The sequence below is a fragment of the Neovison vison genome, chromosome 7 (genome assembly GCF_020171115.1).
Source record: "Neovison vison isolate M4711 chromosome 7, ASM_NN_V1, whole genome shotgun sequence".
Taxonomy (NCBI): domain Eukaryota; kingdom Metazoa; phylum Chordata; class Mammalia; order Carnivora; family Mustelidae; genus Neogale; species Neogale vison.
The window spans coordinates 197,549,639-197,565,171 of NC_058097.1; positions in this window are offsets into that span (position 1 = coordinate 197,549,639).

The following is a 15,533-nucleotide window of genomic DNA, read 5'->3' on the forward strand; positions in this document are numbered from 1 at the left end:
ATGACTGGATTTCTGGTAGAAAAGGACCTTAATCCATTCAATCCAAATATCTCTTTTTATAGATAAGAGGACTAAGTTTCCGGGGAAGGGACTTCCTAAGTGCCTGTGAGGAAGCTCAGATGTCCTGGCTTCTGGTTAAAATTCCGGGGCCCTGCACCTTGTTCTAGAATGATAGACAGCTGCCCCTCTGTTCATCAGTTTTCCTTTTTATAAAACAAATCTTGCCCAGCAGCTTGGCAGTTTGTAACCAAAGGTATATAATGATTTGTACTCTTCAATCAAGTAATTTCACTCTTGGGAAAGTGAGGAGTGGGAAACTATGAAGGTGTTTATTGCTAATTTAGTAGTAAAGATTGGAAACAGCTACAAATCCCTGATTTGTAGAAAAGTAAGAAAACCCTCATGGGGCGCCTGGGTGGCTCAGTGGGTTAAGCCTCTGCCTTTGGCTCAGGTCATGGCTCAGGTCCTGGGATCTAGCCCTGAATCTGGCTTTCTGCTCAGCAGGAAGCCTGCTCTCCCTGCACCCCCGCCCCGCCCTTTCTCTGCCTGCCTCTCTGCTGCTTGTGATCTCTCTCTCTGTCAAATAAATGAATAAAATCTTAAAAAAAAAGAAAAGAAAACCCTCAGGCTCACTGGGATATATCGGCACAATGAGGAATTACAGAGTGCTTGGGTGGCTCAGTGGGTTGAGCCTCTGGGTCCTGGGATCGAGCCCCACATCGGGCTCTCTGCCTAGCGGGAGCCTGCTTCCCCCACTCTCTCTGCCTGCCTCTCTGCCTACTTGTGATCTCTCTCTCTCTGTTGAATAAATACATAAAATCTTGAAAAAAAAATGACCATGATGTGAACTATGTTTGGTGTGAACTATGTATGATGTGAACTATGTTTATAGGTAGAAAGTACTTTGCAGTGAAAAGAGCAGAACCCAGAGTAGTGTATACTCACTAATTAAAGTTATGTAACAATCCCATGAGTATTAAACAACAGAGGAGAAGAATCTGCCAAAGGTGAAAACATTTCATAATTTAACATTCTTTGTTTTTCTGTAAAGTTGCTTAATCTCACTGAAGAAGAAGGAAGACCTTGTTACAACCATTAGTCTTGTAGTGAAGTCTCATATACTTCTAGTGGGAATGTAAATTGATGAAACTTTCTGGAGAACTAGTTTGGCAACTTTATTTAGTACCTTAAAAGTATTTCCAGTAATTTCATGTTTTGGGATATAGCCAAAGGGAATTTTTCCCTTATGCTGTGTCTTTTATTCCCATGACCTATTCATTGCATAACTGGAAGCCTGTCTACCCACTTGCCCTCACCCATTTTACCCCCCATCCCCAGCCTCCTCCCCTCTGGCCATTACCAGTTGGCTCTCTATATTTATAGATCAGATTCTGCTTTAAGGAAATCTTTTGGGGAGAAATATTTATAACCAAAAAATATCCATTGAAGCAGTATTTATGACGGCAAAAAATGGCAACCACGTATATGCCTGTCAGTGGAATATGAAGCAGACGTTAAAAGTAATGCAATGAAATTTTACTGGCTGAGGAGATAATCATCACTCTAGAAAAAGACTAGTAGGAAATGATAATAGTAACTATTTCTGGATGAGTGGAACAAAGTCATTGATATTTTCTTTAATACTTTATATATTTTTTATTATGAGCAAGTATTACTTTTGCCTTCAGAAAAAAATGTTTATTGTTTAAAATGCCACTTTTAGGGTGATTCTTTGATGAAACCCACCTTCCTAAAACCATTCATCAAGTGTTTCGTTAACATTTGTGGAGTATCTGCTCTTTGTCAGTTATTTGAATAGGTACTGGGAATATAAAGTCCAGTATCATCCAGATCATGCCTAGTTTAAGGCCACTGGAGAAGAAAGACAAATTAGGGATTAGCAGTCAAGAGGGTAGATGCAAATTGCTCCTTTTCCTAATTCTCAACATTAAGAAGTTTGTATGATCTAGATTTGCCTTCGTGTTTCTTTCCTTTGCAAGTGTTCTCATGTTTGTGTCCTGTATTTTGGCTACTTCTTTAACTAGATTCTAATCCGGGGGAGGGACTATGAACTCTGTTTCAGGCTACCTGGTATATTCAAAGTACCCTAGTTTGGGGTTCTGTGCGGAATCAATACATTTGTTGAAATAACTGATTGTCTTCGCCTGAAAAAAATAACAGGTTAGCAGGCATATAAACCAGCAGGCGGATACCCTATTGCCCTCTCATTTGCCTGAGCTCCTACTCCTACATACAAGACCATGGAGATTGTAAAAAATCCATTCCCAGGCCTGACCCAGGGGCTAACTGGACAAATCCTTTGCCTACTGGCTTCTGCTGATCCCATTAACTTGCTTTATCCAGGAAATGAATCATATGTGTATTTCCAGATTGGGACTTGGGAGTACTCCTCTAACCATCAGGCTAAAATGACTAAGGAAATAGAGAAATCAGCTGAAGGCCCTAAGGCCAGTTCCCATCAGACCATGTTTCAGTAACATGACTGCGAAAGGCCATTGGAACCGCCTAAGGTGTGTGTTCAGATTTTGCCATGTTTTGTCAAGAGTCACAAATGTCATAGACAGTGGACTGAGTCCTTCACAAAATCAACAAGTGGAGGAGAAAGTGTGTCGGCTGTGCTTGGCTCCTCTGTGGCCTTTTGTCTATTGACATTGCCTCAGACCTTTAACGATGAAAGCCATCTTCTTAGTGGTTGGCTTGCTGTGAAGTTAGGTAATTTTGGGGGACGCAGTGAACAATACCTTACAGTAGATGCTAATTAAGTGAACTGAATCAGTCCTTGTGTTACAAAAAATCATTTGTAATAGCTAACTTATATCAAATATTACATCAGTAAAACATCATGATGTATACTGCTTGAACCAAAGAGAAAGAGTCCCAAGATCACATTTTCTTTTTTTTAAAGATTTTATTTATTTATTTGACACAGAGAGAGAGATCACAAATAGGCAGAGAGGCAGGCAGAGACAGAGAAAGGGGGAAGCAGGCTCCCCGCTGAGCAGAGAACCCGATGTGGGGCTCAATCCCAGGACCCTGAGATCATGACCTGAGCTGAAGGCAAGGCTTAACCCACTGAGCCACCCAGGTGCTCCGAGATCACACTTTTCTTAGAGGCACAGGGATGTCTAGAAAGAATATTCTTTCAGTTTACCGCATTCTAAGAACATGGGAGTGGGGTTGGGGGGTCAGGGACCCACGGAGGATGAACTCATGGAATTTTCTAAGTGGATCTTGTGACTGTCTAGAGTATAAGCACCTGACAGATAGATACATTAAACCCACTCTTAAATAGGTAAGGCTACTGAGATCCAAAGAGCTGCAGTCACACATAGAAAAATTGGAGATCTGGAGCTGGAATGTACCCTTAGACCTAATTATAACTTTAGTTCCTAAATGGTAGGTTCAATGAATGTGTGTGATATAAGGCCATCCGGGTTCAGAGAAGACGTGGCGGGGTCAGCAGGGTTGTCCTTCCTTGTCTGGAGTGCCTTTTTCCTCACAGGCCCTCTGGCTTGCCTTTGTGAAATGGGAGAAGGCAGGTCTAAAAGGTAGGTCCCAGAGCTTCAGATTCCCCCCAGGGAATTGATCTACACTGCCCCTGGGCATCCAGGTCAGCTTTTTGCTGGTCTTTTAATGCCATGCTTTACAATACAAAGGATCTCTATTTTGGGGTGTCTGGGTGGCTCAGTCAGTGAAGCATTTGGCTTCAGTTCAGGTCACGGTTCCAGGTTCCTGGGATCGAGCCCCACATCGGGCTTCCTGCTCAGCAGGGGGCCTGCTTATCCCTCTCCCTCTGCTGCTTCTGTTGCTGTCTCTCTCTCTCTCTGTCAAATAAATAAAATCTTAAAAAAAACAAAATAAAATTAAAGAGAAAGACTAAGCTTAGAGTCATGATGACAAGATTGTTTGCGTCAGCGTAGCAAGCCATCATATGCATACACCCTAATATATACAGTCTTTTCCCTGTTGTTGGACATTCATTTAGAAGTTGTGGCTTGTATAAATATGCCAGTGATGAACTTTTGTTTGAAATCCAAACATATTTGTTTATATTATGAGCATCAGGATAACTTCTGTGCAATTAGGAGATCAAATGATAAAGATCATTTTAAGGCCCTTTTTATTGTGAGATAGTTTGTCATCAAAGTCTCTGTATCGAGAACTTACTATGTGTTCTTTGGTTTCGCTGCAGCTGTTGTCTGTAGAACAGGAGAGAAGCTGCTCTCAGACCTGCCTCCCCACCAATCCTGAGAGCTTCTCACGTACAGGAATGAAGCAGGACAAGCCTGGTCTCTCCTAGGAGTCTCCCGGTCCCCTTACCATCTATCCCAGTAATGGTGATCCCCGACTACAGTCAAATTCTATCCTAATGCCTTTCCGAGTTAGACAATAATCCATCAAGTTCCAATAGCACGTAGCCAGGAAGGGAGGCAATGGTAGAATAGAAAAGATAAAGACGGGGGTTTGAAAGACCTTGGACCCTGTCCTCTACTCATGTACTGCTGTGTAATGTTGGTCATCAGGTCAACTACTCCGGCCTCAAGAGTCCTTGTCTAAGGTGAAGAAGCCAGGTGCCTTCCGGCTCTAGGAGTCTAGGCTTTTTTTTTTTTTTAATTAAAGATTTTATTTATTTATTTGACAGACAGAGATCACAGGTAGGCAGAGAAGCAGGCAGATAGAGAGGAAGGGAAGCAGGCCCCCTGCTGAGCAGAGAGCCCGATGCGGGACTCGATCCCAGGACCCTGAGATCATGACCCGAGCCGAAGGCAGCGGCTTAACCCACTGAGCCACCCATATGCCCCCAACACTTTATTTTATTTACTGAACCAAAACAAAAGCTTTCATCCCAAAAGGCTAACTATGGAAACCCAGAGAGCATAAGCAGAGTGAACAGCAGAAGGGACTGGAGAAGCAGGCTCTCTACTGAATAGGGAGCCGCATGTGGGATTCAAGCCCAAGACTCTGGGATCATGACCTGAGCTGAAGGCTGACCCTCAATTGACTGAGCCACACAAACACCCCATGGAGAGCATTGCTCATTAAATTTATATGTGTTCAGCATCTGAGTGGCTCCGTTGGGTAAGCGTCTGCCTTCCACTCAGGTCATGATCTCAGGGTCCTGAGCCCTCATTGGGCTTCTTGCTTAGTGGAGAGCCTGCTTCTCCCTCTGCCTCTCCCTGTCTCTGGAAAATAAAGAAAATCTTTGAAATGAAATGAAATGAAATAAATTTGTATGTGTAGCCCAGAGTACTTTTTGGAGCTTCTACTCATATATCCAGTATCTTCTTTCCACTTCCCCTGGGATGTCCTAGCATCATATCCAGATTAAGATGTCTGGGTCCAAACTTTCCATCTCCCACTGTACCTCCCAAACCTGTCTTTTCAATCACTGTAAAAGCTCTTTTCACTCAGTGAACAAGGTAAAGACCTGGGACTCATTTTTAAGACCTGGGACTCATTTTTGAACCTTCACTCCCCATGAGTCCCCATGGTTGATCCATCCCAAGTCCTGCCTGCTGTCCCTCCAGAAATATCACAAATCTCCTCCCTTTCCTCAATCTCCAGGGTCTCTGCTTTATCCAAGCTATTGTCACTTGTTCGGATTTCTGTAATAGTCTCCTAACTAGCCTTCCTGCTTTATTCACGTTTGACTCCCTCCCATCCATTCACTGAATAGCTTGAAGGATCTTTAAGAATTTAAGATCATGTCAATTTCCTGCTTAAAACCTGCCATTGGTTTCCCATAGCCCTTGAAATAAAATTCCTACCCCTGTGGCCCCTTGCCTATCTCTCCAGTCCTATCCGATGGCTTTCTTCCCTCACCAAGTACTCTATAGCCATAGTGACCTATCTCTGAAACATGCTAAGTGCATTCCTTCATTAGAGCTTTTGCATATGGCTATGCCTTCTGCCTGTAGTGGGACCCCCCCGCCCCCACTGTTCCTCACATGTTTGTCTCCTCAACCATCTGTTCCCAATATCAATTTCATTTCTTCAAATGCACCTTCCATGATTCCCACTCTTTCTAAAAAAGGTGGTTTCCCCATTCTGCCTATTGCTGCTTTCTCATGATTTTAACATCATCTGTTTTCTTCTCATACAGCTTGTAATTTTTTAATTTAATTTTTTAAATAATTGATTTAAATTTTTTATAATTTATTATAATATTTATAATTTATTTAAGATTTTATTTGAGAGAGAGAGAGTGTTTGAGAGAGGAGGGGTAGGGGCAGAAGGGGAGAGAGAGAGAATCTCAAGCAGACTTCATGCTGAGCAGGGCTTGATCCCAGGACCCCAGGATCACCACATGAGCCAAAGGCTGACACTTAACTGACTGAGCCACCTAGGTGCCCCTAATTTATTTAATTTTTTAAAAAATGTTTATTTATTTCATTATTTTAGAGACAGAGAACTGGGGAGGTGAGGCAGGGAGGACAGAGGGAGAGAATCTTTAAGCAGACTCCACTATGATCTTGGAGCCCAGCTTGGGGCTAGATCCCATGACCCTAGGGGCTAAATCAGGACCCAAGGTGAAACCAAGAGTCAGACACTCAACCAACTGAGACCCCCAGGTGGCCCTATTTATTTAATTTGTAAGTAGGCTCCATGCCCCATGCAGAGCCCAATGTGGGGCTTGAACTCATTACCCTGAGACCAAGACCTAAGCTGAGGTCAAGAGTTGGATGCCCAACCAACTGAGCCACCCAGGTGCTCCCAGATTTGCAATTATCTTATTCTTTTTTTTTTTTTTTTGCCAATTTTCTATCTCCCTGACTGTATTATAAACTTCATGAGGGAGAGGCTTTGTCTTGCTCACTGTGGTATCCCTAATATGTACTCAATACAATTAGTTGGGTGAATGAATAAAATCAGTAAGAAAAAAATAAACCAAAATGAGTGACACCAACAGGAGGTCATAAAAAAATGTATGGAGAGCTAATAAACATGAAAGGGTACTCTGTCCCATAATTAAAAGAGGGGGTGCGCTTGTATCAGATTGGCAAAATTTAGAGGTTTGGCTTATCTCTAAGACTTGGCTAGAGTTTGAAAAAACATAAAATGGTAAATTAGTGCAGTGTTGTTTTTTATTAAGATTTATTTATTTATTTGACAGAGTGAGAGAGATTACAAGTAGGCAGAGAGGCAGGCAGAGAGAGAGGGGGAAGCAGGCTCCCTGCTGAGCAGAGAGCCCGATGTGGGGCTCGATCCCAGAACCACAGGATCATGACCTGAGCCAAAGGCAGTCTTTAACCTACTGAGCCACCCAGGCACCCCTAGTGCAATGTTTTTAAATAGCATTTGGCAAATATCTATCAAGTCGTGAAGGCATATATCCATTGACCTAGGAATAATAGAGATAGACTTGCATAGAATGCAAATAAAATGTTAGAGTATTCATTGTAGTCATTTTTTTGTAATAGTAATAATAGGGTATAATTATAACTTTATAATTAATTATATAATTATATTAATTATGTAACTATATTAATTGTAATTTTTTAGTACTTGCTGTGTTCCAGGAACTGTTCTAAGCATCTCACATATAGTATCTCATATAACTCCATGAAGTGGTTGTTTTCATTATATCACATTTTTTTAAAAAGATTTTTTTATTTATTCATTTGACAGACAAAGGTCACAAATAGAGAGGCAGGCAGAGAGGCACGGAGGAAGCAGGCTCCCTGGTGAGCAGAGAGCCCGATGGGGCTCAATCCCAGGACTCTGAGATCATGACCTGAGCTGAAGGCAGAGGCTTAACCCACTGAGCCACCCAGGTGCCCCTATATCCCATTTTTTAAGTGAGGAAATCAGCTGGTAAATTCCCCCAAGGAGCAACAGCCAGTAGTGGCACAACTAGGAATTTAACCTAGGGCTGCACATTTAATCATTAATGCTACACTACCATTTCAAACAACTAAATGTCTATTAAAGTAGGGAACAAGTTACATAAATATGGCATTTGAAATTCTACACCGTATGGCCCTCTCACCATAAACAGCCATAAAGCTGGACAAAATATATGAAGTGATTGTTTTTGGACATTGTACAATAGGCAGTGCAAGGTTGTGATGCCCAAGAGAAAGGAGATATACAAAGGGGACCCCACTGTCTCTCTGGCTTTCTGCCTGATGATACTTTCTGGTGCTGTAGTGAGGTGGAATCCAAGCAGAACACAGCAAAGATTTATTTTAACATTTGAAACATGAGACAGCTGGGGTTTGTGGGTCATGCTATTAGACAGAATTCAGAAATCTGCATATGAGTCTTAAGTTTTTAGGCAAATACTAAAGACTTAATGTACAGGGTGAGACTTCACAAGTCTGACAGAGAACAGCTACTTGGTCTCATAGTACAGGGGACTCCTACTAGCCAGAGTCAAGAGACCTCCCTAAATATTCTGTGCATTCAGCTGAGCACCCAGAAAGGCCATGCTTTAGGAGTAGCAGTACTTTGCCCTAAGCTATGTCATTCTATACCTTTCCAACAAAGTTGTTTATTAAAGATTTTGTGTATTTATTTGAGAGTGAGAGAGATCACAGAAGAAGAGGCAGAGGTAGAAGCTGACTTGCTGCTGAGCAGAGAACCCACTGCAGGGCTCGATTCCAGGACCACAAGACCACGACTCAAACTGAAAGCAGACACTTAACTAACTGAACCACCTAAGTGCCTCTCCAATAAAGTTTAAAAATAAGCCTCAAAAGAATCAGGTTTTCCTGCCAGTAAATTATCTGTTGATTAGGAGATGATACAACAAGGGTGCCTAGCTGGCTCTGTCAGTAGAACATGGGACTCTTTGTAAAGAGTTCAAGCCCCGTCTTGGGCATGGAGCCTACTTAAAAAAAAAAAATTACAAAAAGAGCATCTTTTAAAGGAAGGCAACTAAATCCTGAAACTAAAAATAATTTAGCATTCACAAAGTTCAACATAAAATTGAAAATTTCTGTACATGAAAAAATCAGAAAAATGTGACCCACAACCAGGTTTTTTTTTTTTTAATGGAAAATAGAAACAGACCCATAGATGACAAATGTTGTAAATGGAAGACAAGAACTTTTAAACAGCTACTAAAAATATACTTAAGGGCTTAAAGGAAAAGATTTCCATACTGCGTAAGCTGATGGAAAAGCTTACTAAAGAAATAGAAACAATAAAAAAAAAGAAATAGAAATTTGGGAACTGAGAAATATAGTTTCTGAAATATAAATTCAAGGGGGAGAATTAATAGCAGATAGAAACTACAGAAGGAAAAAATCAGTGAAATTGAAGACAGAAACAGGAATTATCCAGAGTGATGCTCACAGAGGGGAAAAATAAACAGGAAAACAAAAAAAGCAATAATCATTAAACAGTATCAAATGGTCTAACATATATAAAGCAGTCCTACAATAAAAGGAGGAAAAGATTAAGGTAGAAGAAAATAATTAAAGAAATAATGACTGAAGTGTTTCCAAATTAAAAAAAAAAAAACAATTCACAGATCCTACAAGCTCAGTGAACACCAAGCAGGAAAAGGTACAAAGAAAATGACACCCAGACAAAAACATAGTCAAATTCCTAAAAGTAAAAAATAAAATCCTGGGGCGCCTGGGTGGCTCAGTGGGTTAAGCAGCTGCCTTCGGCTCAGGTCATGATCTCAGGGTCCTGGGATCAAGTCCCGCATCGGGCTCTCTGCTCAGCAGGGAGCCTGCTTCCCTCTCTCTCTCTGCCTGCCTCTCTGTCTACTTGTGATCTCTCTCTGTCGAATAAATAAATAAAATCTTAAAAAAAAATAAAATCCTGAAGGTACCTAGAGGAGAAAGTATGCATTACAGATAGGAGAACAATAATATGAATTATCACTGATTTTTCACCAGAAATAATGGTACCCAGAGGACATTGGCAAAAATACTGTTAACCTAGGAATCTATACCCAGTGAAAATATTTTTTTAAATTAACATATAATGTATTATTAGCCCCAGGGGTACAGGTCTATGAATTGCCAGGTTTACATACTTCACAGCACTCACCATAGCACATACCCTCCCCAATGTCCATAACTCCACCACTCTCTCCCTGCACCCCTCCCCCACTGGCAACTTTCAGTTTGTTTTGTGAGATTAAGAGTCTCTTAAGGTTTTTCTCCCTCCCAATTCCATCTTGTTTCATTTATTCTTTTCTTACCCTCCAAACCCCCCAGGTTGCATCTCCACTTCTTCATATCAGGGAGATCATATGATAGTTGTTTTTCTCCAATTGACTTATTTCGCTAAGCACGATACCCTCTAGTTCCATCCATGTTGTCGCAAAAGGCAAGATTTCATTTCTTTTGATGGCTGCATAGTATTCCATTGTATATATATACCACCTCTTCTTTATCCATTCATCTGTTGATGGACATCTAGGTTCTTTCCATAGTATGGCTATTGTGGACATTGCTGCTATAAACATTCGGGTGCACGTGCCCCTTCGGATCACTACATTTGTATCTTTAGGGTAAATACCCAGTAGTGCAATTGCTGGGTCGTAAGGTAGCTCTATTTTCAACTTTTCGAGGAACTTCCATGCTGTTTTCCAGAGTGGTTGCCCCAGCTTGCATTCCCACCAAGAGCGTAGGAGGGTTCCCCTTTCTCCACATCCTTGCCAGCCTCTGTCATTTCCTGACTTGTTAATTTTAGTCACTCTGGCAAAAGGTTGTATCTCATTGTGGTTTTGATTTGTATTTCCCTGAAGCTGAGTGATGTGGAGCATTTTTTCATGTGTCTATTGGCCATCTGGATGTCTTTTTTGCAGAAATGTCTGTTCATGTCTTCTGCCTATTTCCTGATTGGATTATTTGTTCTTTGGGTGTTGAGTTTGATAAGCTCTTTATAGATTTTGGATACTAGATGTTTATCTGACATGTCATTTGCAAATATTTTCTCCCATTCTGTCAGTTGTCTTTTGGTTTTGTTAACTGTTTCCTTTGCTGTGCAAAAACTTTTGATCTTGATGAAGTCCCAATAGTTCATTTCTACCCTTGCTTCCCTTGCCTTTGGCAATGTTCCTAGAAAGAAGTTTCTGTGGCTGAGGTCGAAGAGGTTGCTGCCTGTGTTCTCCTCAAGGATTTTGATGGATTCCTTTCTTACATTGAGGTCCTTCATCCATTTTGAATCTATTTTCATGTGTGGTGTAAGGAAATGGTCCAGTTTCATTTTTCAGCATGTGGCTGTCCAATTTTCCCAACACCATTTGTTGAAAAGACTGTCTTAATTCCATTGGACATTCTTTCCTGCTTTGTCAAAGATTAGTTGACCATAGAGTTGAGGGTCTATTTCTGGGTTCTCTATTCTATTCCATTGATCTATGTGTCTTTTTTTGTGCCAGTACCATACTGTCTTGATGATGACAGCTTTGTAATAGAGCTGGAAGTCTGGAATTCTTTGGCTTTCTATTTCAATATTCCTCTGGCTATTTGAGGTCTTTTCTGGTGCCATACAAATTTTAGGATTATTTGTTCCATTTCTTTGAAAAAATGGATGGGATTTTGATAGGGATTGCATTAAATGTATAGATTGCTTTAGGTAGAATAGACATTTTCACAAAGTTTTTTCTTCCAATCCATGAATGTGGGACATTTTTCCATTTCTTTGTGTCTTCCTTAATCTCTTCCATGAGTACTTCATAGTTTTCTAAGTACAGATTCTTTGCCTCTTTGGTTAGGTTTATTCCTAGGTATCTTACAGTTTTCGGTGCAATTGTAAATGGGATTGACTCTTTAATTTCTCTTTCTTCTGTCTTGTTGTTGGTGTAAAGAAATGCAAGTGATTTCTGTGCATTGATTTTATATCCTGACACTTTATTGAATTCCTGTACAAGTTCTAGTAGTTTTGGATTGGAGTCTTTTGGGTTTTCCACATATACTATCATATCATCTGCAAAGAGTGATAGTTTGGCTTCTTCTCGGCCAATTTGGATGACTTGAATTTCTTTTTGTTGTCTGATTGCTGAGACTAGGACTTCTAGTACTATGTTGAATAGCAGTGGTGATAATGGACATCCCTGCCGTGTGCCTGACCTCAGTGGAAAAGTTCTCAGTATTTCTCCATTGAGAATGATATTTGCAGTGGGTTTTTCATAGATGGCTTTGATGATAGTGAGGTATGTATCCTCTATCCCTATAGTTTGCAGAGTTTTGATCAGGAAAGGAAGCTGTACTTTGTCAAATGCTTTTTTGGCATCTATTGAGAGTATCATATGGTTTTTGTTCTTTCTTTTATTAATGTATTGTATCACATTGATTGATTTGTGGATGTTGAACCAACCTTGCAGCCCTGAAATAAATCCCATGTGGTCATGATTAATAATCTTTTTAATGTACTGTTGGATCCTATTGGCTAGTATTTTGGTGAGAATTTTTGCATCTGTGTTCATCAAGGATATTGGTCTGTAGTTCTCTTTTTTGATGGGATCCTTGTCTGGGTTTGGGATCAAGATAATATTGGCCTCATAAAATGAGTTTGGAAGTTTTACATCCATTTCTATTTTTTGGAACAGTTTCAGGAGAATAGGAATTAGTTCTTTCAATGTTTGGTAGAATTCCCCTGGGAAGCCATCTGGCTCTGGGCTCTTGTTTGTTGGGAGATTTTTGATGACTGCTTCAATTTCCCTACTGGTTATGGGTCTGTTCAGGTTTTCTATTTCTTCCTGGTTCAGTTGTGGTAGTTTACATGTCTCTAGGAATGCGTCCATTTCTTCCAGATTGTCAAATTTGTTGGGGTAGAATTGCTCATAATATGTTCTTATGATTGTTTGTATTTCTTTGGTGTTGGTTGTGATCACTCCTCTTTCATTCATGATTTTATTAATTTGGGTCCTTTCTCTTTTCTTTTTGATAAGTCCGGCCAGGGATTTATCAATATGATTAATTCTTTCAAAGAACCAGCTCCAGTTTTGTTGATTTGGTTTATTTTCTTTCTTTCTTTCTTTCTTTTTTTGTTTCTATTTCATTGAGTTCTGCTCTGATCTTTATTATTTCATTTCTCCTGCTGGGTTTAGGCTTTCTTTGTTGTTCTTTCTCCAGATCCTTTAAGTGTAGGGTTAGGTCGTGTATTTGAGACCTTTCTTGTTTCTTGAGAAAGGCTTGTTCCACTATATATTTTCCTCTCAGGACTGCCTCTGCTGTGTCCCACAGATTTTGAGTAGTTGTGTTTTCATTACCATTTGTTTCCATGAATTTTTTCAATTCTTCTTTAATTTCCTGGTTGACCCATTCATTCATTAGAAGGATGTTCTTTAGTCTTCATGTATTTGGATTCTTTTCCAAATTTCCTCTTGTGATTGAGTTCTAGCTTCAGAGGATTGTGGTCTGAAAATATGATCAGGGAATGATCCCAATCTTTTGATACCAGTTGAGACCTGATTTATGACCCAGGATGTGATCTATTCTGAAGCATGTTCCATGTGCACTAAAGAAGGATGTGTATTCTGTTGCTTTGGGATGGAATGTTCTGTATATATCTGTGACATCCATCTGGTCCAGTGTGTCATTTAAGGCCTTTATTTCCTTGTTGATCTTTTGCTTGGATGATCTGTCCATTTCAGTGAGGGGGTGTTAAAGTCCCCTACTATTATTGTATTATTGTTGATGTGTTTCTTTGATTTTGTTATTAATTGGTTTATGTAGTTGACTGCTCCCATGTTAAGGGCATGGATATTTAAAATTGTTAGATCTTCTTGTTGGACAGACCCTTTGAGTATGATATAGTGTCCTTCCTCATCTCTTATAGTCTTTGGCTTAAAATCTAATTTATCTGATATAAGGATTGCCACCCCAGCTTTCTTTTAATGCCCATTATCATGGTAAATTGTTTTCCACCCCCTCACTTTAAATCTGGAGGTGTCTTTGGGTCTAAAACGACTTTCTTGTAGACAGCATATTGATGGGTTTTGTTTTTTTAATCCATTCGGATACCCTGTGTCTTTTGATTGGGGCACTTAGCCTATTTACATCAGGGTAACTATTGAAAGATATGAATTTAATGCCATTGTATTGCCTGTAAGGTGACTGTTACTGTATATTTTCTCTGTTCCTTTCTGGTCTACTACTCTTAGGCTCTCTCTTTGCTTAGAGGACCCCTTTCAATAGTTCCTGTAGAGTTGGTTTGGTGTTTACAAATTCTTTTAGTTTTTGTTTGTCTTGGAAGATTTTTATCTCTCCTTCTGTTTTCAATGATAGCCTAGCTGGATATAGTATTCTTGGCTAAATATTTTTCTTGTTTAGTGCTCTGAATATATCATGCCAGTTCTTTCTGGCCTGCCAGGTCTCTGTGGATAAGTCTGTTGCCAATCTAATATTTTTCCCATTGTATGTTACAGACTTCTTGTTCCGGGCTGCTGTCAGGATTTTCTCTTTGTTGCTAAGACTTGTAAATTTTACTATTAGATGACGGGGTGTGGACTTATTTTTATTGATTTTGAGGGGGGTTCTCTGTGCCTCCTGGATTTTGATGCTTGTTCCCTTTGCCGTATTAGGGAAATTCTCTACTATAATTCTCTCCAATATACCTTCTGCTCACCTCTCTCTTTCTTCTTCTTCTGGAATCCCAATTATTCTAATGTTGTTTCATCTTATGGTATCACTTATCTCTCGAATTCTCCCCTTGTGGTCCAGTAGTTGTTTGTCTCTCTTTTGCTCAGCTTCATTATTCTCTGTCATTTGGTCTTCTTTATCACTAATTCTCTCTTCTGCCTCATTTATTCTAGCAGTGAGAGCCTCCATTTTTTATTGTACCTCATTAATAGCTTTTTAAAATTTCAACTTGGTTAGATTTTAGTTCTTTTATTTCTCCATACGGTTTCTCTAATATCTTCCATACCTTTTTCGAGCCCAGGTAGAGCCTTGAGAATTGACATTCTGAATTCTAGATCTGACATATTACCAATGTCCATATTGGTTAGGTCCCTGGGCTTCAGTACTGCCTCTTGTGCTTTTTTTTTGTGGTGAGTTTTTCTGCCTTGTTGTTTTATCCAGATAAGAATATATGAAGGAATGAAAGAAATACTAAAAGGGTGGCAAAGACCCCAGTAAAATGTGCTTTAACAAAAAAAAAAAAAAAAAGAGACCCCAAATCATGGAGGGAAGAAAGGGGTAAAAAGAAGTTCAGAAAAAAAATTAGAAATAAAAGAAAAAAAATTATATATATTAGACTGGTGAATAGAACAGGGTCACCCACTTAATTCTGGGAGTATTTTGATCTCTTAGAGGAAACTACCTCCCAAAATTTTAAAGAATGAAAAACATATATAAGGGTAAACATGATGAAGGAATGGAATATGACTATAAAGATGAAAAATGCTTTTTTAAAATTTCTAAAAATGGAGTTGATAAGATACGTTGGTTGGGAGAATAAAGAAAAAGAAAATGGAGAGAATTTGCTCAGGCTGGAGACTAGAACATAGCCCTGTGCTAGATTTAGGGTATATTTTGATCTATTAGAAGAAGTTGTATCCCAAATTTTTTTTAGGAAAAAAAATAAAACAACCCTATGTGTGT